General features: G+C 39.0%; 1 protein-coding gene across 5 annotated transcripts in view; it reads right to left on the bottom strand.

The window, feature by feature from the left end:
* LOC134208669 (RNA-binding protein Musashi homolog Rbp6) overlaps positions 1 to 25,829 on the bottom strand; it is a 1,173,986-nt gene that overhangs the window by 34,353 nt on the left and 1,113,804 nt on the right. The window lies entirely within an intron of this gene.

The raw sequence follows: 25,829 nt of genomic DNA, 5'->3' as shown, positions 1-25,829 counted from the left end.
TGTACATTTAGTAGTTTGTCAATAACTCATTCCAAAAGTTGAATTTCAAACGAGATGTCCACCATTTCTAGTGCGAAGGTTTATACAACTCTGCCTTTATTGTTGTTTCTTTTGCACTAATAACAAAATGATAGCGCTGGTTGCAGTAACCTATACTGACTAATAATAACTAATAAAAAAATTGTTATCATTCAGTATAAGTTATTACAAACTAGTGCTTTAAATCGATTATTAGTTAAATTAAAACAACAAACTGTAGGGCAGAGCTGTCGAAAAATTTTCGCACCAGAAGTCCACCATAAAACACGTTTTGAAATTTAACCTCCGGGATGAGTCATCGACAAACTAAATGATCGAACTGAGATTACTACATGATCCAAAACATGCTTGGATTGTAGAAAAGTTTGGATATATTTTCCGTTGACTTGCAAGAATGGAACATTTTCTCCGAATCTTTCCGAAACTCAGCTTCTCCCACATAATCCGAGTGATATTTGAAAACTTCAAACATATATGTTATCACTATGAATGGGGTTCCAATTAATTGGTCTAGCGAAGTCCAAGATTTAGGACTTATGTATAGCATGAATTAATTAACTATCACAACAACACAGAAGATATGCAAGCGAAAAGGTAGGAATATAGTAAGTTAATATTTGTAGAAAATCAAAACCATTTACTAAAATAAATTGTTTTATTTTCTACATATACTACTGTGCCAATATAGATTATTTGCTGTAACGCCAGGAAGACTGCATTACAGAGGATTCAAATTAAACGTTGAAATTGATGTTGCTTCCACATCAAAACACTATGAATATTAGGTGACATATCTGAATGAATTGACACAAAAGCACATAACGTAGACTCAATCGTATATGTTTTTCAACGTCAGATGATTTAAATATGCCACGGAACCTAAACACAGCATCCGGTGCGTTGCCACACGAATGCACAAGCAGACGATGATCAGTGCAAATTGCGTATAAGCTCTTATACTTCGATCACCGCTCTTCCAAGAAGTAAAGATAGCTGAGGGGTATCGTTCTAGGCTCTCACTCAGAGAGTCTATGTTCGACGCTCGTTCGGTTCTCTTTTTTTTCGAAAACATATTTATAAACAATTTTTCTTTTCTATATAACTCAATACCAAATTTTTAAAACGACTTCTCTGCGTTAAAGGTTAAAACATCGATTTGTCAAATCTGAGAGCCGAGAGCACTCCCACGCAATCCAACACCAGCAACAGATAGCCGAAATCTTCACCTAAATGTTAGGCTACATATTTACACATGTTTTTAATCGAAATAATTAGATTTTCATGTTGCCAATCTAAAAGTAAATTAAATTTCGAACTCGAAAAATCTAGCTATTTTCGGCTAAAATGTGTTTTAACGTTTTAACAATTATTTTAAAATTGACGCCTTATATCCCTTACCGGGTGAAATAAAAAAGCATCACCCGGCCCCCATTTTGTTTACTCGCTTCCGTCAGGGCCAAAGCGGTGTGTTGGTGATGCTTCCTTCTGCGATATTCATCCGACGGCAAGCGACTGAAGCGAATGCAGTGCCGTTCGCTCCCGCCGAAATGTGCTTGCATAGCGTCCTCACGTACACCAGCTGCGCTCCCATACACTGATTGAACGCCACAAAAATAGCTGCCACGTGAGAAGTTCACTCGTATATAGGGTATGCGAGCGCATGATAGCAAAATAATAGAAAAATGGGCCTGATTACGTTTAGTAAAGAGAAACGTTAGTAATTATTGAACAGTTTTCTCTTCGTTAGAGGTTACCCAAATAAACACTTATAGGGCGATCATGCCTTCAGTGAAGACAATGGGTTCTTAATAATATTGTCCACATTGCATTTCTTAACTGATACGACACGTTGTAATTATGCCATTATGAATACTAATTGAAAACAATAATTTCCCCAACAAAATGGCTTTCCTACCTATATACTGCCGCCGCAAGCGTAACTGTTCCATATTTTCTTCCATGCAAAATCAATATTGGACGATTATGCTCCAAGAAATTTAGATTAATTATCAAGGCGAAATGAATCCAATTTCATGTCTAGCAAATTCAAAGTTTGTCTATCAGTTAATGCATTAAAACTATCAATTTAGAACCACTATTGATTTTATCAAATATATTTTCTTTCATTGATTCAATAACACTTCCAATATTGGTACCGTTACCCTAGCAGAGTGAACTCTGTGGCTTTGAAAATAAATGAACGTATACCAATTTGATGAATACTGTACAACTTATATTTATTCGTACCATGTGCCTCCCGATGGTTTTGTGGTATAGTAAGCGCTTTCCACCCCAAAGGTCAGCAGTTCGAATCTAGGAAAATTCAGTGCAGAATATTTTGCTGTTTTTTTATACGCAAAAACAGTTTTTTGGCCATAACTCCAGATTGCGATGAGCTATTGATCTAATTTTCAATAGCAAACAATGGGACTGAATTCCGCTGTCGACTTGTTGCGAGCAAATCGGACAATGGGAAGTTCAAAAAAGTGTGTCTACAAAATTTGTACACATACACACATACACACATACACACATACACACACACACATACATCCACACATACAGACATCACCTCAATTCGTCGAGCTGAGTCGATCGGTATATAAGAATCGGCCCTCCGGGCCTCCTATCAAAATTTTGTTTTTGAAGCAATATTATAGCCTTTACGTACACTTAGTGTACGAGAAAGGCAAAACCCTGATTAATCCACCTAGCGGTGATGATGCCTTTCTCGTGCAAAAAAAAACTAAAAAATTCGAGTGAGTGGTTTTTAGCGTGTTTTGGGCATATAAAATAGTATTTTGGCCATAACTTTTGATCCCATAGTCCAATTTGGCCAATTTTCAATAGAAAACAATGGGACAGGATTCTCAGTCTAATGGAACTTGCTGCGAGTGATTTGGCCAATGCTAAGTTAAAAAAGTGTGTCTACAAATTTTTGTACACATACACACATACACACACACATACATACATACACACAAACAGACATCACCTCAATTCGTCGAGCTGAGTCGATTGGTATCCAGTTTTCCGCGAGCGGTAATGGCCGCCAGCTTGCCTGCGGGTGATTCTCTGATTTGACGTTCATGGAGGTCAACTGCTCCCACCGCTCCGAGCATTCTGACCAATGTGGCATATAAGAAGGTGCTGATTAGGTGAATTCAAGCCTTCATATATACCACATTGATCAAAATGCTCGAACGGTGGGTGCAGTTGACCTCCAGAAACGTCAAATCAGAGACTAACCCGCAGGCAAGCAGGCGGCCATTACCGCTCGCGGAAAACTGGATATAACACTATGGGTCTCCGAAGCTTCTATCAAAAGTTTGGTTTTGGAGTGATCTTATAGCTTTTACGTATACTTAGTATACGATAAAGGCAAAACGTTTCGTATTCTGAGAAATACCAACTTTGAGAATAATGTCTAAAAATTGGATTCCAGTTTGAAACCCTTTTAGAAATTAACGAAAATTCTTTAAAAAAAAACTCAAAAACCAACGCATTTTCACTTACGCCACTCTGCTTCTAACCCTTTCAATTATGAATAATTCTATTGTGTAAAACTTCGTCTTAAATGCCGAACAACCATAGTAAAAATTGCCGCAAATTCCGTACACTTTCATTCAAATTCCGAACACATCCTTAAATGCTCTTCTTCTTCTTCTTCTTCTTCTTTTTGCTTTAGCGTCAAGCTCGAAAGGGCCCGTAGCTCAGACTATATGCCTCCTTAAATGCTCAAAATGCAAATTTTAACATTTTCTCGTTGGTGAACAATTATAATGTCCTTGATCTGTACGCCATTCGAGAAAATCTATTCATTTATGCAATAATAACAAAATATTTCAGATAGATCTCCATGCCACATGTGTTCTGGATATGATTCTCTTCAGGATTTGACGATACCTTAACATGTTGACGGTGGAAACCGCCTACGATGAGTACGATGTTCGATTAGGTATGTTACAATGTTTTTTTTTTTCGTGCGATGCAAATAAAACCGCTAGACAGATGATTAGCACGTGGCCCTCATTCCATTGATCCCCCCACCTTATTGTGAAATAAAGTTCTTTAGGCCGACGGCGTTACTGATGATGGTGCTTAATTCGGTTCAGTCTAGGTACTAGATGGCAGAGTCATTAAAAAAACACGGGCGCATGGGGCAGTGAGACAGCTACGTTTGTTGGAACATTTTTGACAGTCGTCTATTATTTTGTGCCAGCTCATGCTGCCAGTAGGATCGGTGCGAACAGCGTCACTCAGCGCAAAGATGCCCCCAAGGGGACGTCACGCGATTCTCCTTTTACCGAGCAGCAATGCGAACCATACCAACAACGGATGAAACACGTTTGAGTTATCGCGTTTGTTAGTCTGTTATAGTGAATTAAATTGTGATATTAACTGCAATAGGACAATTATTGGTAGGTGAAAATAGAGCTGCAATGACGTTAGGGTACCTACTTTAGTGGTGATGGTGGTGTTATTATCGTTTCCTGGTTCGGATTTCCAAACAAAATAAAAATTAAACAACATTTCTATACAAAACCTATGATAGTGTGGTTATACAGTGTTACATCTAATAGGAGGAATGTTCCTAAATGTTAAAGATTAAGTATTCTCAGCTGCTGTTCTAGTTTTTTTTTTCGGAAAACAGTTTGTACTGATCACACACACGCTACCATTCTCGTAGTAATGTGAGAGTTGGGTAACTTCCAATAACCTCTACGGTGTGTTAATCAATAGAAAACGATTCGGTACTTAGTGGTTGAATAGTAGAAGCTTTTACCAATCCAGATATTTGGGTATCCTAAATAATTTTACCTTCAAAAACAACGTCACTAAAGAAAACATATTTACTAGGTGGATCTCTGCATATTACTTGTTAACTGTTTAAGTTTAAGATAGGATGGAAAGTTGTATCACAAAACAGGGCCGCTATAGTAAGGGAGATTGGGAGTATAATGTATCTACTAGCTAGGTTATAAAAAACTCGAAAATCATAGTGAAATTGATCTATTGTTGATTATATGTCTAAAGAGTATGATGGTTATATATGTTGAGGTGGAATAAGGCGGGAGGATCGGGATCACAGGAAAATGTTTGCGTCGTAGTTGGATGAATTCTCCGTAGCTAAACTATTTGATATAATTCTATAGATTTTTGGAAATCGAAAGAAACATCACTCGAAAATCACACACGATTAAATCTAGACCAACATTTGAAAAGGGCGTAACAGCCAAAATTTATTCCTTCTGATTCTTCGTCCACATACAAAGCTTTATATGTAGACGAAGAATCAGAAGGAATAAATTTTGGCTGTTACGCCCTTTTCAAATGTTGGTCTAGAAATGGTTATTCATACTAGTTTTTTTGTAACATAAAACACACACAAACAATTTGTTCGATTGATTCCATGGCTTCTATTGAATGATATTTTTCTATTCTATTTATCGATATATCTGATTCTATGAACTGTTTTAATCGTAAAGTCTAATGACTGCATCCCATTCCTCTATCCATAAACACTGGAATGGGACCTTTTCTCTGTTCTAAAAATTCAGCGAAGCTCACATAATAGTTATTTTCCATTGATTGTTTTCAATTATTTCTCCTGTTTCTACAGTTTCACATGGTTCCCACCAAATCCTTGGCAGTTCAGTAAAGTTTCAAAAGCAATCTCCAAATGCCACTCACCCAAGGGACAACAAAACAACCACTCAGAAAACTGGAACGCGTTAATTGACAGTGGGAGAAACGTTTACTCTGTTTTGCTTTCCCAAGTGTTTATTGGAAAAGTCGTTTCCCGCGGTCAACTGAATCATTGATAGGTACAGAAACAAAATATGGAAAACAACTCAACTCTCGTGTTTTTTTTTCATCGCCCGACAACAGCGCTCGCATGTTTATCTATTACGGAATTGAAATCCCGCTGTCTATCTATCTATAAACTACAATCGCGCCGATAACATGGGCCAAAAACCAACTCCAAATCTCAAATTCAAACGGCCATCAAAATAAAAAAAATAAAGAGAAAAAATGCTAAAAACGACCATAAATAGGCCATGGCGGCGAGATATTCTACACCAACGAAAAAAAAATAACGCACGAGACACGGAACTCAGAGATTGGGCAAAATTGACACAAGAAACTCGGAATCATCACAAAAACAAAAACTGTTAGCAATTTTACTCCCCCTTCTCGCGCTGCTGCTTGACTGTTTCGCTTTTTTTGCGCCTCCCGAACGGTGGTGGTTGTTTTTCTCGCGCGCCTGTCCACTTGTCACACAATCATGTTTGTTTTCATTGTTTTTCCGGCATTTTTTTTCACCCCTGCCTGTTCGGTTGGTTACCATTTTTCCGAACGTGCCCGTGTCGCAACACAAACACACTCTCACACTCAAACACCAGTGTTAGGGCAGTCACAGACAAATGGAAGAATGTTTGGTGACAAAGGTTGGTACGTCAGATATGAAAAGTTGATTTTTAATGTGAAATGTTGACTAATATGCGAAATTTAATCATGGCTTATTCGAATTTGCTACCTATTACACATTATTGAATATGATCCAAAACTTAATACCAGGTGTAACGTCCATTTGTCTGTGTTTCAACTATCAAAAGTAAATAGGTTTTGCTAGTAGGGTAAGACGGTATAATGCGCCCCACCTGGCCAAAACGCCCCTCTTTGATTTCTAGAAAACTATAACTAACAAAGGGTCAAAATCAGTTGGTACCTATAAATATTTGTAAAACCATCGTACTATGTGAATGTGGAAGTATTTTTGTATTACATAATGAAAATAATAGCAAAATACGAAAAATGACAGTTTTGATGTAACTTTTCAGGTTTGTTTGCTCAACATTCTTGAGCGACGCTAGCATACTGTCCGCAAAACTTGCACGGGAACACTCAGTTGGGCAACTAAATAACTTTTCTCAGTGGTTAATATGATATAAAATTGCTTCCATCTTCAAAAACGTAACGATTTTTGAAAAAATGTTTTACTGGCCAAAACGCCCCAGTGTAGGCAGGACGATATGCCCTTACCAACTGGACACAAGCGCGGCGAGCTTGCAGCAGTTGCTTTCAAATTATATGGAAATTATTGAAATGTAAATAAAACCTGATTAAATGGACTTATGTTGATTTTTTAATGTCAAGCACATAAGGATTTGTAACCTTTTTATTCTGGGATTGATAAAATACTAATGAAGGGCTTTGGAACGTCTTTGGCTAAGGTGGGGCGTATTGCCCAGGCACTTTTTGAAATCCATTTGTTCACGACTTTTCAAAAAAGCATTGTTACGTGTTATCTGTAATATTTTTATATGACTACTCACGGGCAATGCATTTGCGACTTCTTGCACTACCAAATAACACAAAGTTTGCATAAATTGCGATGAAAAGTAAAAAGTTATCAAGGTTTTGCCTTAGGGGGGGCATATTATACCATCTTACCCTAGGTACTGCTCTCGCGGTTGGTTGTTTTTCCTCCGTGCAATTTTTCTCTCCTATCGGTACTTCTTCAATCGGGAAATATCACTTTTGACAGTTTTGATTTCCGAAAGTATTTTTCCGAGCGCGGTAAAAACGTTCGAAGTTGTTTTTGCGACCAGCTGAAACGCGATGCCATGCTGTCGATAATGGCGACAGACACGTCGGACAGTACACGGGTAAGTAGACATGCGACCTCTCTCTATCTTGTATTTATGACGACTTTTGAAATGGATGCACAAGACCGAACAAACAACAACTGTCAAGTTGTAGGGCGACTGATGGCCTTCGAAGATTTGTGTCTATTATTGGTAAGATGATTTCTAGATGCTTCGATACGCCGTTGATGTTTCTGCTAGATTTGATAATAAAAATAAAAACGTCCAATTATAGAAACAAATCAGTCAAGCTCATTTGTCACCCTATCTAAAATTCAGTCTACGGAATTCGGTCTGTGATACCTCTGTTGATGGAAATCTACGAGACATGAAATTTTCCGAATTATAAAAATAGAAGTAGACTCTGCAAAGGTCCTCTAAGGTAGAATTTGAGTACTCCTCATTCATCGTTAAGTTTGAGGAAATGAAAAACAAACAACATAATCATCTGATACGCATCCAGATTTCTCCTATCCAAATTTTGACAAGCAGTTTCTATTTTTCTAACGATTTCCAAACAATCGCCCTCCCAATTAATTTTGTGCGAATGCTAATCACATTTTTGACGGACAAATTAGCGATAATTGTTCATCGCTTGCGCCGTCTGCTCTGTTGTTGTAATTAAATTTTCCCAACTCAATTCCCGAGGAGAAAAGTCGACGCTTGTCAACCGTTCCAATTCGCTCCAAAAATTTTTCCAAACATCCCCCCCCCCCTTCCGAATGTTAAAACGGAGTCCACTGTTGTTAGTGATCCCCCGCCTTTTCACCGAAAAAAATTGGGTCTAGCTAGATTTCATCCTTCGAAAGAGACATTCGACTTCAACGCACGAAAAGCACATTCATGTCCCGCTTTCCGGAACGATCCGGCACGGTTTACTTAATTATTTAGACTTAGCCGCTCCTCGTCACAGCCGGAGGGCGGGCGACCCATCATCTTGTGGACCCTGAAAAATTTGACATGACACAAATAAAGTGTCACCGGGCCCCATCCCGGATTCCGGAAAATGTGTTCCACTTTTCGGCTACGACGGCACACATCCATTTGTCACTCGGCGACGCGGCAGCAGCAGGGCCAGGGTATCATTCGCCTCGCTATCCTGTGCCGAGGATTAACTGACTGATTGTGACATATGTCGCAAAAATGCCATTATCCGTGTCGCTCCCGCGTGATCTCTCGAGTCGGGCTCCGAATGAGCGTTTCAGCAGAACAAACCGGCGACTTTGTGCGAATGGCCCCTTGTTTAAACAGTGACGTCCTCCATCTCCTCGGGAGCGTGTCCTAATTACTACAGATACGATGTTTCATCGTTGCTTTCTAAACAGCTGTGCGGATTTCCTACGAGATTTGTAGTTTGTGTTTTTTGGCTAAAAGGCCACATTATTCTTTATTGCAGTAGAGACTGTTTGGCGATTGTTCGCAACATGGCAACTTTGTCACAAATGAGGTTTAACTCTTTGTCTTCATGTTTTCTGTCAAACCTTTTGTAAATTTCATTGCAAAAGGAAAACATTGTTTTTTTTTATAAAAGATTTCCTTGTAAATTAAAAAAAATCCGAATGGATTTCTAACAGAAATCCGGAAGGATTTCTAACAGAAATCCGGAAGGATTTCTAACAGAAATCCGGAAGGATTTCTAACAGAAATCCGGAAGGATTTCTAACAGAAATCCGGAAGGATTTCTAACAGAAATCTCAAAGGATTTCTAACAGAAATCCCGATGGATTTCTAACAGAAATCCGAATGGATTTCTAACAGAAATCCGAATGGATTTCTAACAGAAATCCGAATGGATTTCTAACAGAAATCCGAATGGATTTCTAACAGAAATCCGAATGGATTTCTAACAGAAATCCGAATGGATTTCTAACAGAAATCCGAATGAATTTCTAACAGAAATCCGAATGGATTTCTAACAGAAATCCGAATGGATTTCTAACAGAAATCCGAATGGATTTCTAACAGAAATCCGAATGGATTTCTAACAGAAATCCGAATGGATTTCTAACAGAAATCCGAATGGATTTCTAACAGAAATCCGAATGGATTTCTAACAGAAATCCGAATGGATTTCTAACAGAAATCCGAATGGATTTCCAACAGAAATCCGAATGGATTTCCAACAGAAATCCGGATGGATTTCCAACAGAAATCCGGATGGATTTCCAACAGAAATCCCGATGGATTTCCAACAGAAATCCGGATGGATTTCTAACAGAAACTCAAATGGATTTCTAACAGAAATCTGAATGGATTTCTAACAGAAATCTGAATGGATTTCTAACAGAAATCCGAATGGATTTCTAACAGAAATCCGAATGGATTTCTAACAGAAATCCGAATGGATTTCTAACAGAAATCCGAATGGATTTCTAACAGAAATCCGAATGGATTTCCAACAGAATTCCGGATGGATTTCCAACAGAAGCCCGAATGGATTTCCAACAGAATTCCGGATGGATTTCCAACAGAAATTCGAATGGATTTCCAACAGAAATCCGGATGGATTTCCAACAGAAATCCGGATGGATTTCCAACAGAAATTCGAATGGAACTCCGGATGGATTTTCAACAGAAATATGAATGGATTCAGAAATCCGAATGAATTTCGAACAGAAATCCGAATGGATTTCGAACAGAAATCCGAATGGATTTCGAACAGAAATCCGAATGGATTTCGAACAGAAATCCGAATGGATTTCGAACAGAAATCCGAATGGATTTCGAACAGAAATCCGAATGGATTTCCAACAGAGTTCCGGATGGATTTCGAACAGAAATCCGAATGGATTCCTAACAGAAATCCGAATGAATTTCGAACAGAGATCCGAATGGATTTCCAACAGAAATCCAGATGGCGATAGTCATCGTTCAGGATGAAAATCTTTCAATTTGGCCCTTTGCACCACTGGAGGTAGACAAGACCCATAAGTAAGTTTTTCTAACAGAAATCTGGATGGATTTCCAACAGAAAACCGGATGGAAATCCGGTTGGATTTCTAACAGAGATACGGGTGAATTCTTTATAAAAAATCATTGAAATTTCGAATTTTCATTAGAAGTTATGTTGATTTTTTTGTTAAAATATTGAATGGTTATCCATTCCGGAATATCTGAAAAAAAATTGTTAAAATTTATTAATTATTAATTTTCGAGTGTCTTAGGGGAAAATGTTACACGGTTTTAAAAAAATTATCTTCTTTTTACTTCCACTATTTTGTTAAAATTTGTATTTTCTTCGTGTTGAAATTACGAAAAAAAATCATGGAAAAATTTTAAATCCAAATAGCCTGGTTTTTATTTGCTTTCTCACATCACTAAACTCATTGTCTTCAGAGCTCCGCATCATTTATTATCGCTAAATAAGCTTTCAAATAACTGCCTGAACTTCTCGACCGAAGTGAGCAAAACCTCCCGTCGGTGCTGTTATGCAAATCATTGAACAAAGCCCACATTGGCGCCCCACACTCGACCGTGTCGCCCCATCAGGCAGCGAAGCACCTGTCTATCACCCAAAACTACCCAAAAACCAACGGAAACTTGCTTCCGCAAGTACAACACACGAACCCATTAATCCCCATCGAGATCCCGCATTCGCTTCTCTAGAAGAAACCCCCGGGAGAAAGACTTCCGATTGAGCGCGCAACGGAAACTAATATACGAACTCCTGCGTTATCGTTCGCCTCGTGCTGGCACCGCTCTCCAAACTATTGACTGACTCTTCCGTAGTGCAGAAAACTGGCGCAAGTAATCCGATTCGGGAAACTTTCCCACCCTCGCGCGAGTTGCGCCGTAATTTATGCAAAAACAGCAGCAGCAGTAGTTGCTCTTCCTCGCGTACGAACCGGAAAAATAAGCGAAGTTACTGCCAAACATCAATATTTCATCGAAAATCCACCCTTAATTACAAGCTGCCACTTCTTTTTCGTGGACGGTTCGGAAAACGCCGAAGCGGCAAGCGGCGACGGGGCCAAAAGTTTCCACCGGGACCGCCGAAGACAAATGACGATGCGCCGTATGATCTGTTCGACGGCGGCGACGACGACGTCGAAGGTGGGGTGATTGAAAGTTATTCGATACTTTATTCACCTCGACTGTGGGCGGGAAGGCGGGGCCTTCGGCGTGGCATCGCAATTCGTCGGGAATGGAAGTTTTCGCGAAGATAATTGAAAAACGTCTACCACCGGAACGAGTTTCGCCGACGACGACGCCCGTCCGACGGCTACGGCGAATGTGAAACTATCCGCAGCATGGGATTAAATGGGTTACGGAGTGGGTGGTGTTTTGCGAGATTCTTGGGTGTTGTAGGTGTGCGAGATCTAATGAGTGACGTCGAAGATCGGACGAACCCAGTCCGTGTGGCGGGTTGTCGTTTGTTGGCGCGACGAAAAAGATGTCTGAAGTTACCGTCGAGGACCATTAATAATGATTCAATTGGTGAATTATTGAAGCATTAGGTGGGATGGAAGGGCGCTCCGAATTGTTGCCTAAAGTTTCATCCCTCTCGTTGTTGGGAACGAGAGAGTCGTACCAACCCAAAATGCAATTAACAAAATATAGTGAGAAAAGTAGAACTTCTGAAGTCCAGAAGTCCCTTAATAGCTTAGGATTCCTTCGCGTCAATACCAATAGGACCAGCTAGCGTTTCTATGGCGAGAAGTAAAAAAACACATCTCGAAATTTCTTGAAAAGTCCTTAAAAACGCTTGAAGCAAAAAAAAAGTTAATATTTCAACAATTTCAATTAAAAGCCGGTGTGTCGGGTATAAAAATCTATAACAAGTATTCAGAAACTACTGTCACATCTGGATATTTTTCGAATTAAACTGAAAAATCTGCTTGCATGTTCAGATGATTACCATTTCCTTTACCTAAACGATGCTTCAAGAATAATAGAAAACGAAACAACTGCATTCACGCTAACATCCTCATTCAACCACCCATCGTTTCGGACTTTGATCGTTGTCTAAATGTCAAATAAGCTTTTCGGTTGTTTTCAATCGGCCATACTCCTGCCGCATTTTCATTTCAACATTTGACAAATATTGGATTTGATTTATGTGTTTAAATTTTTCATACATACATACGTGTTTTCATTTTTTTCTTAGATGTATTTGACAGTTTTACATCACTCGCTTTGGTATTTATTTAACTAATTTGATTTTCTGCTTGTCGTCCATCTTACAACATCTAGCAATTGTTTTCACTTCACTTTTTGATTATCATATGGAACAGTGTTTGTGTTTTTTAGCAAATATAATCAATATCATACTTTTTTGTGTTACGCATACAATCGTATTATGAGTTCAAGCAGATTTAGATTTTTTTTTATAATTTTCTTCCATTCGTAATACAAATATCAACTTTTGTTTAATATTGGATGTCACCTTTAAAAAACTTCAAACCTCAATCATCAAATCTCGATTAGAATAGGATCATAAAAAGCGTTCTGAAGCGATTTGTTCTTTGGCATGAAATGGAATTAGGTTCTATCAAAAATGTGTTTGTCATCATGTTTGGCTTATTTTCTGTTTCACAGTATCTGTCTTCTGGTTGACAGAAATTAGTTATCATTATCTTTTATTTTTCTTCGATTCGGTTTGTGCGTAATGGCTTCGGCGATGGCGATGACGGTGACAATGACGCGATGAATCAACAAAATAATCGAACGAATAAAAAAACAACGCTTTACTGTGCACCTAATTTACAATTTCGTCGGTAAACATCACACACACAAAAGGTACACGCTAAAAATGAACTGCTCAAAATTGAGTCGAATCCGACTCATTTTCATTAAAAACGGGACAACTCAAAATTTGAGTAAAAGTTACTACTTCAATAAAATGATGATTGCACTTAAACTAGGAGTCTGTTTGTCGTAAAATGCACTTAGATAGATAGATAAACTTGATTCGCATCTGTCGTATTAAAAATTGATGGAAGGCCAAGCTTAACTTTCGCGAAATCATTATTTTATTGAAGTAGTATATATTACTCAAATTTTGAGTTGTCCCGTTTTTAATGAAAATGAGTCGGATTCGACTCAATTTTGAGTAGTTCATTTTTAGCGTGTAGTGGGAAGGCAGGCGGAAAGCCGAACCGAACCGGCGGCGACGACGATGACGATGTAATGAGAATGTGTATAAAAAGTGCTGACAAGCACTCCGGCCACGTCCTTCCCGGTGGTGGTGGTGCGGCTCGTGCATACATTTGGGCGGCGGTGGCGTATAAATGCGTGCGCCCAAATGTATGTCGGTTGTGCGTTGTTTGACCAGTTAGTCGCAGTGAACATGAGACAAGTGGTGGGGAGAAACCATGCATACTTTTAGGCGCTAATTTTCGACAAATTAATTTCACATCACGGCGACACGCGGGTTGAGCGAGCAGCTGGCCCGGTGTACCGCACTTTCGCCGGGCTTCACCACCAGAGGGCGTTGCTGTGGGAATTCCGGTTGAGTTTTGGCTAGCATTGTTGTGGCGGTTGTACTGCTGCTGCTGAGTGTGCAATGATTTTTAATTAGCTGGCACTTTTTTTTTGTCAACTGGAAGGGTGGGTCTGCGTGCACATATTCGAAAATTTCGATGGACCAAGGGATTTGTTCAACCTATTTGCGGCGGTATTCGGAACCATTATGAAAATTATATTTTGGAATGGAAAAAAATGTCATTTTTTGTTTGACGATTAACGATGGGACGGGTAGTGGAATGCTCATTAAAATAAAAGCTTGTCATCATTTTTTCATGCCCAGTATAACTTGAATGCCATTTAACGTAGGTGAAGTATAGTGAGCTCGAAACAATGATACAGTTTTAAGCTTGAATGCCATTGGTTGGATGAATTTTCCTGTTTTTGGCCCTCCTGCATGCGGTGTGAAATTTGATAATTGATAGAACCATGTTTGTAGATATTGAAAAACATTCCTTAATGAAGGACCTTTTGTTATGATTTTGAGGATCTTACTGTTTTAGATGACAAAACATATTTGTAGTGCTCTCGGACTTTTTTTTTAATTTCGAATGTCATTTAGTCTTTTTTCAGAAGTCGAATCGATCAACAGACTTAAGAATCCAACTGGCCAACCTACCTCCAGAAAAACGTCAGTTCTGCCCTCTTCAAACATCTGATAGGCAACAAAGTGTAAAGAACCGAAATTATGTTTCATCTATGCCGAGATGGAGAAAAAGATTAAGTTGTTTATAAGAAGTAAGAAATGTAATGCCAAATTAAGAAGAGAAGAATCGAAGATATGTTGCAGAAGAGCGAGAGAAGAATTAAGCGAAAACCATTAAAGTTGTAAGCACGTGAACAAAGACAGCTACATTCGTGATCTGGAGCAAAAAGTGATCTCGCCACGGATGATCATAACTTCACTCCAGCCTACGGAAAACCAAAGCAAGGACACTGTTGGACTAGTTCTCAAGCACCAAAGGAAAGAACGATTCAAAGGTGTAGCAATACCTGAATTAGGAAGTGAAGCCCAAAATGTAAACTCTGGGTCAGATCGGAGTAACACAATGCGTCCTATCCCTAAGACATTGCTCTTTGAGTAACACATCCTCCAAATTTGGTTTGCATAGACGACGAAATGCAGGAGAACGTTGACTAGCGAGAACGCTCCCTCCAGCAACCTACGTAAATGTTTGAACGTTTCGTGGAAGTGAAGTAGCACTCATCATTCTTGATGGTTCGGAAGTCAAGACAAACCCAAACCTAAACCCAAAAAATCCACCATTAAAGCAATAGACATAGAAATCAACTTTCTCCATCGTTCAACAGCCTGTTAAAAATACCTCCAACCGAATAGTGAAGTAAGTAAAGCAGAACTAGAATACCTATGCGACCTGCTATGACCGTAGAAGATCATAATTTGAATGTCTAGAAACTAGACTGGAAGGTAGGCCACGACTCACATGGGACCAATCATGTACCCACATTCATCGGAAAATTCACCAATTCCTTTAAACAGAAACGCCGTCCTTGCTGGAAAGTGTCTGTTGCAGATTGGACGAACTACGAAGGGGAAGTCCAAAATAGAATCCTGCACGACCATTTTTATAGAGTGGAACAACTGACAGAGTGTAGAGTGATTGCAGCCGATATGTTCATACCGAAATCTTCCCAAGAAATTCCAATCGTTCTATTCCATAGCCGAGGTAGTAAAAAAAGATGAAAAGCCCCTAAAGTTTGCCAACAAACGGATAAGAATAGCTCAGATTACACACTAGTTTAAGCTAATTTGACCTTTCCCGTCAAAACCTTTGTCTCGTTTTAATATCTCAGCCAGGCTGATTTCTGAAACTCAAAAGTACTGCACGTGTGAACCGGCCTGAAAAATTCATCTGATGTTCGTTCAAAATCGGGTAAATGTTAGGCCAATCTTGAAAAACAGCACTTTTTCGATTTTTAGTTTTAAATTTGAAAAACATTTGGAGGTCTCGGCCTTGGGAAAGTTGACCTTTAGTTAATGTGATCAGCAAGTACCCTGCGAAACGCGGGACGCCTATCTGGATTGCGTCACTGGCTTGAAAATGGATCCTCCAAAAGTATATTTCGCGTATATTTTGGCCCAAAAAAATTGAATAAATATGTGTAAGACTGTACGAATTGTAATAAATTTGTAAAACGTTGCTGAATAATGCAGTGTCCCGCGAAACGCGGGACGTTCGGTCACATTACCTTTAGTAAAACAAAGAATTGATTGAGCGAATAAAATTTTTTGACGAGAAAGGACAATTCCGAAAGGCACGGAATGAAGTTATACAAATCATCGACGACAAAAAGCGGAGATCGTGGGAGCAATACGTATCAAGACGCACCATTGATACGTTGGCAAAAATCTGACATTTTGGACGAAGATCAGCTGACAATAAGCATCGAACTCATAGATGAGCCAGCCTAGGGCTACAACAGAGCCTACAACAGAGTCTGGCGTTGTTTAATTCTAGAAGGATTGTTTGAAGCAAAAATAGGTGGACGAATGGATTGATGCTGCTGCAAGTTTCTAAAACAATGCACATTTCGATTTTGCTACAACGGTTCTACAAAACGAATGTTTTAGATTTTTACCGACGGTTCGACTTTATTTCGAGTCTTCTTCAAGGGGAGACTGCAAATTGGGGGTATTTATTTTGGACAGCATAGCATTATGTGTAGACTCTTCTTCTTCTTCTTATTGGCATTACAACCCCACACTGGGACAGAGCCGCCTCGCTGCTTAGTGTTCATTGAGCACTTCCACAGTTATTAACTGCGAAGTTTCTAAGCCAGGTTACCGTTTTTGCATTCGTATATCATGAGTCTAGCACGATGATACTTTTATGCCCAGGGAAGTCGAGACAATTTCCAATCCTAAAATTGCCTAGACCGGCACCGGGAATCGAACCCAGCCACCCTCAGCATGGTCTTGCTTTGTAATCGCACGGCTAAGGAGGGCCCCCATGTTTAGACTCACATTCTACGAAATCGTTTGTCGTACATATTCTTTTGGTGTCAATTCTTAAATTGTACATCGGCTGTTAACAGAGGGAGAGTGTTTTCAAGGCTGTTTGTCATGTTGGTCAAGCTAATCGAATTGTGGATCAGGAGAACGGAGGAAAGGGTCGTTTGGCCGAAAAGGTTATATGGCTGAATAGGTGATTTGACCTAACAAGTCATTTAGCCAAATGGATCATTTGGCCGAATAGGTTCTTTGGCCGAACTGGTGGTTTGGCCGAAAACGTCACTTGTCCGAATAGGTCATTTGGCCGAATAGGTCGTTTGGACGAATAGGTAATTTGGACGAACAGGCCATTTGACCAAATGACCTATTCGGCCAAATGGCCTGTCCCGCCATATGATTTATTCGGCCAAATGACTTTCGGCCTAATGGTCTGTTCGGCCAAACTACTTTCAGTCTAGTGGCCTACGGCCCAATAATTTTCGGCCAAACGGCCTTTCCTCAAGTTTCCGGAGGTATTGATGGGAGTACTGGACTGCCGTAATCTGAGAAAGTGACGTAAGCGCCAAATTACAACATGCATGTTTTCTATTTTTTCGTTAAAAAGCACGATGAGTACTACGGCAGTGGGGTAACCTCTCGTTCCGGAAAAATAGCCACTGCTTGACCGAGCCGTAAACACAATTTCCGACGTTTCAATCTTCATGATTTTGGGAAACACGTTCATAGGACTGTCTTCAGTGGGGTATTTACTCCATCTGGTCACATTCCGGAACGCCCTGGAATGTTGTTTTCCTGGGTGAAGTGGCCACTTTTTGATTAATTCTGGAACCTTGGTTGTGACGTATCAAACTTCACGATTTTGCAAAACAAGTCTGCAGGAATGTTTTCTATGTATATTAGGTTCATCTGGTTATATTTTGGAAAGCCCTCCTTGAAATGCTGGTGCCTTGAGGGAAGTTGTCACTTTTAGATAAATTCTGAAACCTGATTTTCTACGTACCGAACTTCACGATTTTGCAAATCAAGTCTATAGAAATGTTTTCTGTTACGGAATGTGTCCAGACGAATCAAATAACCAAAGAAAACTTTCCTTTTGGCTCGTTTTGCAAAAAAATGGAAGTTTGGTACGTCAGAAGCAAGGTTTCAGAATTGATCAAAAAGTGGCCACTTTACCCAGGAAACCAGCATTCCAGGGCGTTCCGAAATGTGACCAGATGGATCAAATATCCTCAGAACACATTCCAATGCATTTGCTTTGCAAAATCTCAACGTTTGATGAACAAAATATCTTAAAATCTTATTTCGTTAGGCTTGTTTTGTAAAATCATGACGTTAAACACGTCGCAAGCCAAGGTTCAGAATTGAAAAGTGGCCACTTCCCCCAGGGAAACAGCATTACAGGGTGTTCCTAAATGTGACTAGATGGACCAAATACCCTCTGAACACATTCCTATGAGCTTCTTTTGCAAAATCATCTACTTTGAGACGTCGGAAGTCGTGTTTCCAGCTCGGTCAGGTAGTGGCCATTTTTCCAGGACGGGGGTTGCCCCCTTACTCCCATCAATATCTCCGGAAACCAGGTCCGGATTCCTTTTATAATTCTGGTCAGCAATCTTGTCGAATTTTGGTTAGGTTGCTCACCAAATTCTGGTCAGAATTCTCGTCGAATATCGGTCAGAAATCTGGCCCCAATCTGGTCAGGACTCCTGCCTAGTTCTAGGTAGGATTCACGTCGACTCCTGGTCAGGATTCTCATCGAATCGTAGTCAAGTTTCTCGCCAAATCCTGTTCCACATATTCGTCAAAACTTTGTCAGGATTCTCGCTGAATTCTAAAGTGGATTCTCACTTTATTTTGGTTTGACGTCTCGTCGAATTCTAGTAAGGATCCTCGTATAATCCTGGTCAGGATCGATACCGAATTTCGCTCAAAAATCACGCTGTAACCTGGTCAGGATTTACGTCAAATCACCTCGCGAAATCTTGGTCTGTATTTTCGCCAAATTCTGGTTGGGATTCTCGTCAAATCCTGGTCAGAATCCAAACGAATCCTCGTCAGCATTCTTATCGTTTTTAACTGCCTGGTATTTCATAACCAGTCAGAGGCCACTTTTACTTACAATAAGAGCCGCCTGTTTTTGCTATCATTGTCAATTGGACAATGGATCCATGAACAAACTTCCGAATTATCTAATCCAGCGAGTATTTAGTTCATAAAATAAATTAAATTTTATTCTCATCATTCATTAAAATGAAACAGTAATAAAACCATAATGAAACAATCTCACCAGTTAGTCCACTTGCGTCAAACTGAGCCCGCTCGATCCGTGTTGTGTATGTGAATCCTGATTTAACATGCGGCGCATGGATGGATGGTTCTCGGCAATAGTTAAATTTTAAATTTTTCAAAGCACACCGCAATCACATAAGTGTGCAAATTGGCTTTTGTGTTTAAATCATTTCTGAGCGTCACCATCTGCCAAAACGAAAAAAAAATTGACATTTGTCGCGCGCGGCACACTTCGATTCCGCCTAATACAAGCTCTATCTGGATTAAGGGCGAATGTCGCAAGAGAAAATTCTCTTCGCCGACTTCCCCTCTTTTAAATTAAAGTGACAAGTGACAAGCAGATGCTTTCTTTGCGGTTTCTCCCCTCAGAACGAACGAAAAAAATGAAAACTTGCATCCTGAGGTGATAAATTGCGATGAAATCCTCTGCTTGTTACTTTTATTTAGAAGTGAAGTCGATGAAGAGAATCCTCTCTTGCGACCTTCGCCCTTTTACCAGATAGAGCTTGAATTGTGGTAGTTGTTTAAAGTTTTCACTGATTTCTAGTCAGGATTCTCGCGAAATCCTGGTAAGATTTTTTCATGAACTTTGATGAGATCTTGTCCTACATGAATCGTGCCGAAACCTGGTTCGGATTCCGATTATAATTCTTGTCAGCAAACTCGTCAAATTTTGGTCAGGTTTCTCACCGAATTCTGGTTAGGATCGGTGCCGATCGGATTCGCCGTAATTAGTTCAAGATTCACGTCAAATCACAACGCGAAATCTTGGTCTGTATTTTCGCCAAATTCTGGCCAGGAATTGTGCCGAGTCTTGATTGAAATTTTCGGCCAAATTCTGGTTGTGATTCTCTTCAAATCCAAAGTTTCTGATAGTAAAGTTACGCAAAGTGGATCTGCTTACACTGATTCAGAATGATGGTCATGTTATTATGTTGACATTTTTGTTCAACCCTCCAAAAGTGACTTCATGAGAGAGTTCACTTCTAAAGCTTTCAAATTTGATAACCAGGCTACCTACAGAGTGCAAACATGTCAGTTTCTTTGTTGCTACTTTATACTTTATACTTTTTTTGTATTGAAGTATTTTTCCGCTGTTTCCAACCAATCTAATACATGTGAGTTCTTGTGTTTTAATTTGCCATAATCATCGTTAGGCGATAACAATGCCGTACCACAAAGCATTTCTCGCTTAACTTTTCAAAAGGACCTAAGTAACATTTTTTTCATGAATTGATTTGAATACCGCAATCAACAGAACAACATGAAAGCTATTGATTACAGTATTTAAATTAATTCAAGAAAAAAATCTTACTTAGGTCCTTTTGAAAAGTTAAGCGAGATTTGTTTACTATGGTCGGTGGGTAGACGGTTTAACAGTTAAATAGGTAGATTTGGCTTCACTCTTTGTGCAACTCCATATAGAGGAGCTTCTCCTGGATTTCATACCATGTACCCAAATAAATACCATTCGAAAACAAAGAATTGGTGCGCTAATTGTTTTATTCCTCATTTTTGTGATTTTTTTCAGCAGTGAGCACCCCGAAAAACAACAAAACACGACACAAATTGGGACTAAATTTCCTGTTTTCCAATAGTATTGATATAGGAGCATGTTATTAATAATGGAACAGATAATAGACTCTAGTCAAATCCTGATGAGGGTCCAAACGAAACTTTGTCAACATTCTCGCCGGATCCTTGTTAGATTTTTTTTATTTTGATGAGAATTCTTGTCAAACCTGTCAGAAATCTGGTCAATATTGGTATCTAATTCTGGTCAGGATTCTCTATTCATCTTAGCCAGGTTTCTCGCCGATTTCTAATCAGTATTCTCGTCGAATTGTGGTCAGAGCTGCCGCCTAATTTTGTCCTGGAATCTTGCCGTCGCGTGGTCAAGGATTCACGTCGACTCGTGATTAAGATTGTCGTCGAATCATGGTCAAGTTTCTTGCCTAATCCTTGTCCGTATTTTCGCCATATTTTGGACTGGATTCTCGCCAAATTTTGACCAGGAACCTCGTCAAGTTCTGGTCTAGATTTTCTCCCCATTCTGGTCTGGATTGTCGCCGAATTCTGGTCAGTCGAATATTGTTGTCAAATTTTGGTCAGAAATCTTGCCAAAACCTGGTTAAAATTCCAAATCCTCCATATTTTCTTCAAATTCTGGTCAATATTATTGACAAAATTCTAGTCTGGATTCTCGCTGAATTCTAGTCAGCATTCTTGTCAAATCCTGGTCATGATTGGAGCCGAATTCTGGTCAGGATTCTCTATAAATATTTTACAGGTTTCTCGTCGAATTCTGGTCAGAAATCTTGCCTTAACGTGGTCAAGGATTCACGTCGACTCCTGGTTACGATTGTCGTCAAACTCTGATCAAGTTCCTCGCCCAACAAATTCTGGACTGGATTCTCAATAAAATCCGACCAGGATCCTCGTCGAGTTGTGAACTAGATTTTTGCAACATTATGGTCAGTATTCACGTTGGATCATGGTCAGGTTTTTTGTCGAATTCTGGTCAAGGTTTTCGCCAAATCCTCCATATTTTGGTCAAATTCTGGTCAATATTTTTGACAAATTTCTAATCTGGATTCTCGCTGGATTCTAGTCAAAAATTTTGTCAAGTCCTGCTCATGATTGGAGTGGATTTTTTTCGTGTATTGTTTATTAATTAAAATAATTCAACTGACAATGAATGTCTAAATGAATATTACTTAAACTAATTGGTTACGTTCAGCAGTACGGAAAAAGTCTAGTTTCCGATGACGAAACACGTCAACTGTTAAATTAAAGTAAAAAATTTTGAAGAATTCGTTGAAGCGGCGACTGATGGGTCGAATTGGTTCGTGTAGTGCATAGTTGCTAGTCTGTGGTTATAGAAGCAAAAATAGACTTTGACGAAGAGGTCTTTCAGGTGCATATAGATTTAACAGCGACAGTAGTGCTGGATAATCGATGTGACCCGTGAGCAGCATCCCAGCAAACGTATAGCTTGAGCGGCGAACCGTCTAACCTCTAGTGGTTTGATGCTAATTAAACGACACTGCTCCTCGTACGTGGCAAGTTCGTCGGATCACGCCACCATAATGAATTTTGGTTAGGAATGTCGCTGTAACCTGGTCAGGCTTCCCGTCGAATCCTGATCAGGATTCTGGATTAAAGCCTGGTTAAATTTTTTGCCAAATTATTGATCTTTTTCACTAATTCCTGGTCATTCCTGGTCACCGAATCCTGGAAGGAATTTTTCCTTAATTTTGGAAAGAGCATTTATCGAGTCCTGATTATGATTCCAGTCGAATTCCGGTCAGGTTTCTCGCCGATATTTAATAACAAAGCTCGTCGTAGCATAGTCAGAATTCCTGTTTAATTATGGTTAGGATTCGAATAGGTTGATTGGCCAAAAACACTTATGGAACTGGACCACCGTAATGAAGTCTGCTGCCATTTTTTGCGCAATGTCAAGATTTCTTAAAATCTTGTGAATTAAAAAAATCTTACGTCAAATTGAGATCTAAGCGCCATAGTTATTTTAGGTTAAATCATTACATCGCCATTGTCGTCTGGTTTTGTTCTTCTTTTGCCGTTTTATAATCGCTCCGAGAATTCATTCTCGGTCATTTTCTCAATTGTGTGTGTGTTAATAATTTCTTCATAATTATTTTCATATACAAAAAAAAATATATTTGAAAAAAGACTGGCAGCACAACTGTTCGGGTATTACGTGTGATGTGTATGGCGGGGAAGTTCGATTAAGGATCAAACGAAAAATTAACCAACCAGATTTATGGAAACGAGATGCCGGGGGTGGATGGGATGGCGAGTGGATGAAAGGATGGAAGAATGGAAATATTATTATGATGACTACATATCGACGCCGGAATGATTTATCGAGGTGCAGTGCCGAAAATAGTCATCGTCCAAACGTGCCCCTCCGCCACCCTTAATTGTGATGGAAATGAAATGAGATAAAATGTGCTCGCTCTTTTTTTTTTAATTTTTTTTTGCGGGGATCCCGGCGACTGTTGCTCTGATTGCGGAATAACCTCCAGGGGTGGACGGCATCGGATCGGATTGATCGACTACTGTTTGCCCGAATGATTTAGTTCGTGCGTTTCTTCCCAATTCAAAATGTGTTCCTTAAAATTTTAACAAAATTACCGATTCTCCACAAAGTCTGACAAGAAACTTTCATCGTACCTACCTGAAACTTGTTCGAAACAGGTTAAATAAAATAGTAAATAAAACCTCAAACATCCTTCAAAACTTTAAACCAACAAATGAAAATCCGTAAATCTATTTCATAACCAAATCACTTTCAGTACGATAATAATCAAAGTAGGTATCCAAACTTTGACGTACCGTGCGGGACCGAAATCCGTACAGCACCGAAATCCGTCCACCTTATGAGATATCAATAAATTAAAGGGGGTTAAAGGTAATTAATGTAGAAATAATAGAAATTATCCTGTTCAGATTCTTGGCAGTAAGCTTTTAGGGCATAAAATTGGAAGGAAGGCTTTGATAATAAAACAACAAAAATCAAAAACAAATCTCCACCCACGAAACGCGGAGTTTGTGCCGCCATTTTGTTTTCGGGTAGAGCATAATTGCACCAAAAGTAACTGTGTTTTAATTGCTAATCGCGAATCATTACAAAAGATAAGCGAAATACAAATCGAAGAGATCGCTTCTCAAGGTGTGTATTGACTTATTTACAGTGGTAGTTTACTCAATCAGACTGTTTCAATATAAGGTACACTGGGGGAAGTGGAAAAAGGGGGTAAGTGTAAAAATCGACTCGAAAAATTGAAATTGTACATACCTTACAGTTTTTACCACATCATAACATTATGCAAGAATATACTTTGATGCTCACACTAATACTATGTTGAAATTTGTATAATACATACACTAACACGGTTAACGCTTGAACTGTAATTTTAGGTTTCGCGAAAAGTTGATTTTTGCATTCATAAAATCAATTCTTATTTGCACCAATTGTCATTTTTTCAAGTGAATTTACATCACAGGTGACCATTATAATGCAATTTAACTAATCCCATTCAATTGGTAGTGGTTTGTACCAAGAAAGCAAATAATTCAAAGATTTTACACTTACCCCAGGTATAAAACACTGCGGGGGAAGTGGATAATGTTCCAATTACGCAATTGTTTCTTCCCTCCAGGCTTTATTTCGATAGCTATGAATATTAATATGTTCCTTCTTTGTTATCATTGTGATGCCAGTGGTGATTGGACTAATATAAATAAGAAAATGCCTGATTGATCCACCCCTTCGGTATTGATGCTTTTCACATGTTTTACATATGAAAAAAATGTATAAGAAAGTTAAAAATAGCACTGATAGGTAAATATAATGTATAATTCACATTCATAACAAGTTTCGCCGTTGAAAGCAATTTTTTGCGAGCAAATTGGTTAAGGACAAGTGCTTAAGAATAGCTGATAATTGTGTACGTGGTTTGCGCACACACACACATACAAATACGCACATACAGACATCATCTCAATTCCTTAAACTAAGTTGATTAGTTCATAACCCCGTAAGTCCCATTTTTCCTTTAAAAAGTTGATTTTTGGGGCGAACCTATAAATTTTACGTACACTTAGTGTTCGAGAAGGCAAAACAAGCCCTCCCCTAGCTATTACGAGAATGTCTTGAGGATCTATTCAGTTAAGGTAATGAAATTATTCCACAAAAGATACTCAGAGCAATTATCGTAATGATTTTTGTTATATGTAACTAATCATCACTATTGAAGGTCAAGGTAATATGGGTTTTCCACTTACCCCATCCCACAAGGGTAAGTGGAAAAACAACTCCTAATTTTAAAATCTATTTCCATAAATTTCAAGCGACCAAAATGGTATGAATTACCGCACAGTTGGTGCAAAATTGACTGTTTTTGATAGCCCATTTTGATTGAACGCATTTAGATCATTTAAACTGGTTTTACACAGATTCAAACATGCACTATCGATTTTTCCTTTTCCACTTCCCCCAGTGTACCTTACATATTTAGTTAAATAATAGCTGTACGGATTTTGATCCTTTGATTCGAAATCCGTCCACGGTGGACGGAGTTCGAGTCAGGAGTAGTTGATTTAATTCATTATTTTATCATGTTTTTCGTAGTTTTCAATGAGTAAATGTGAAACACTTCAAAAGTAGAAGCCTTCATGCTCCTATTTCGATGACAAACGTTTTAGTTACATTCGATTCCTATTTTCTAATGACTTTTTCATAAACTAAGGTGCTTAAGTGTACGGATTTCGATGCCCCACGGTAGGTTGTTTTCTTCTATCATTCTAAACCCAAGGCCTTCTTCCTTCTTGTCTCTTTGAATCCTATGAAAGATGAATTTTGAATTTTTTACTGTTTTTAT

This window comes from Armigeres subalbatus, chromosome 2 (genome assembly GCF_024139115.2).
Source record: "Armigeres subalbatus isolate Guangzhou_Male chromosome 2, GZ_Asu_2, whole genome shotgun sequence".
Taxonomy (NCBI): Eukaryota; Metazoa; Arthropoda; class Insecta; order Diptera; family Culicidae; genus Armigeres; species Armigeres subalbatus.
The sequence above is the reverse complement of the archived record's forward strand: the minus strand, read 5'-3'. Positions and strand labels throughout refer to the sequence as shown.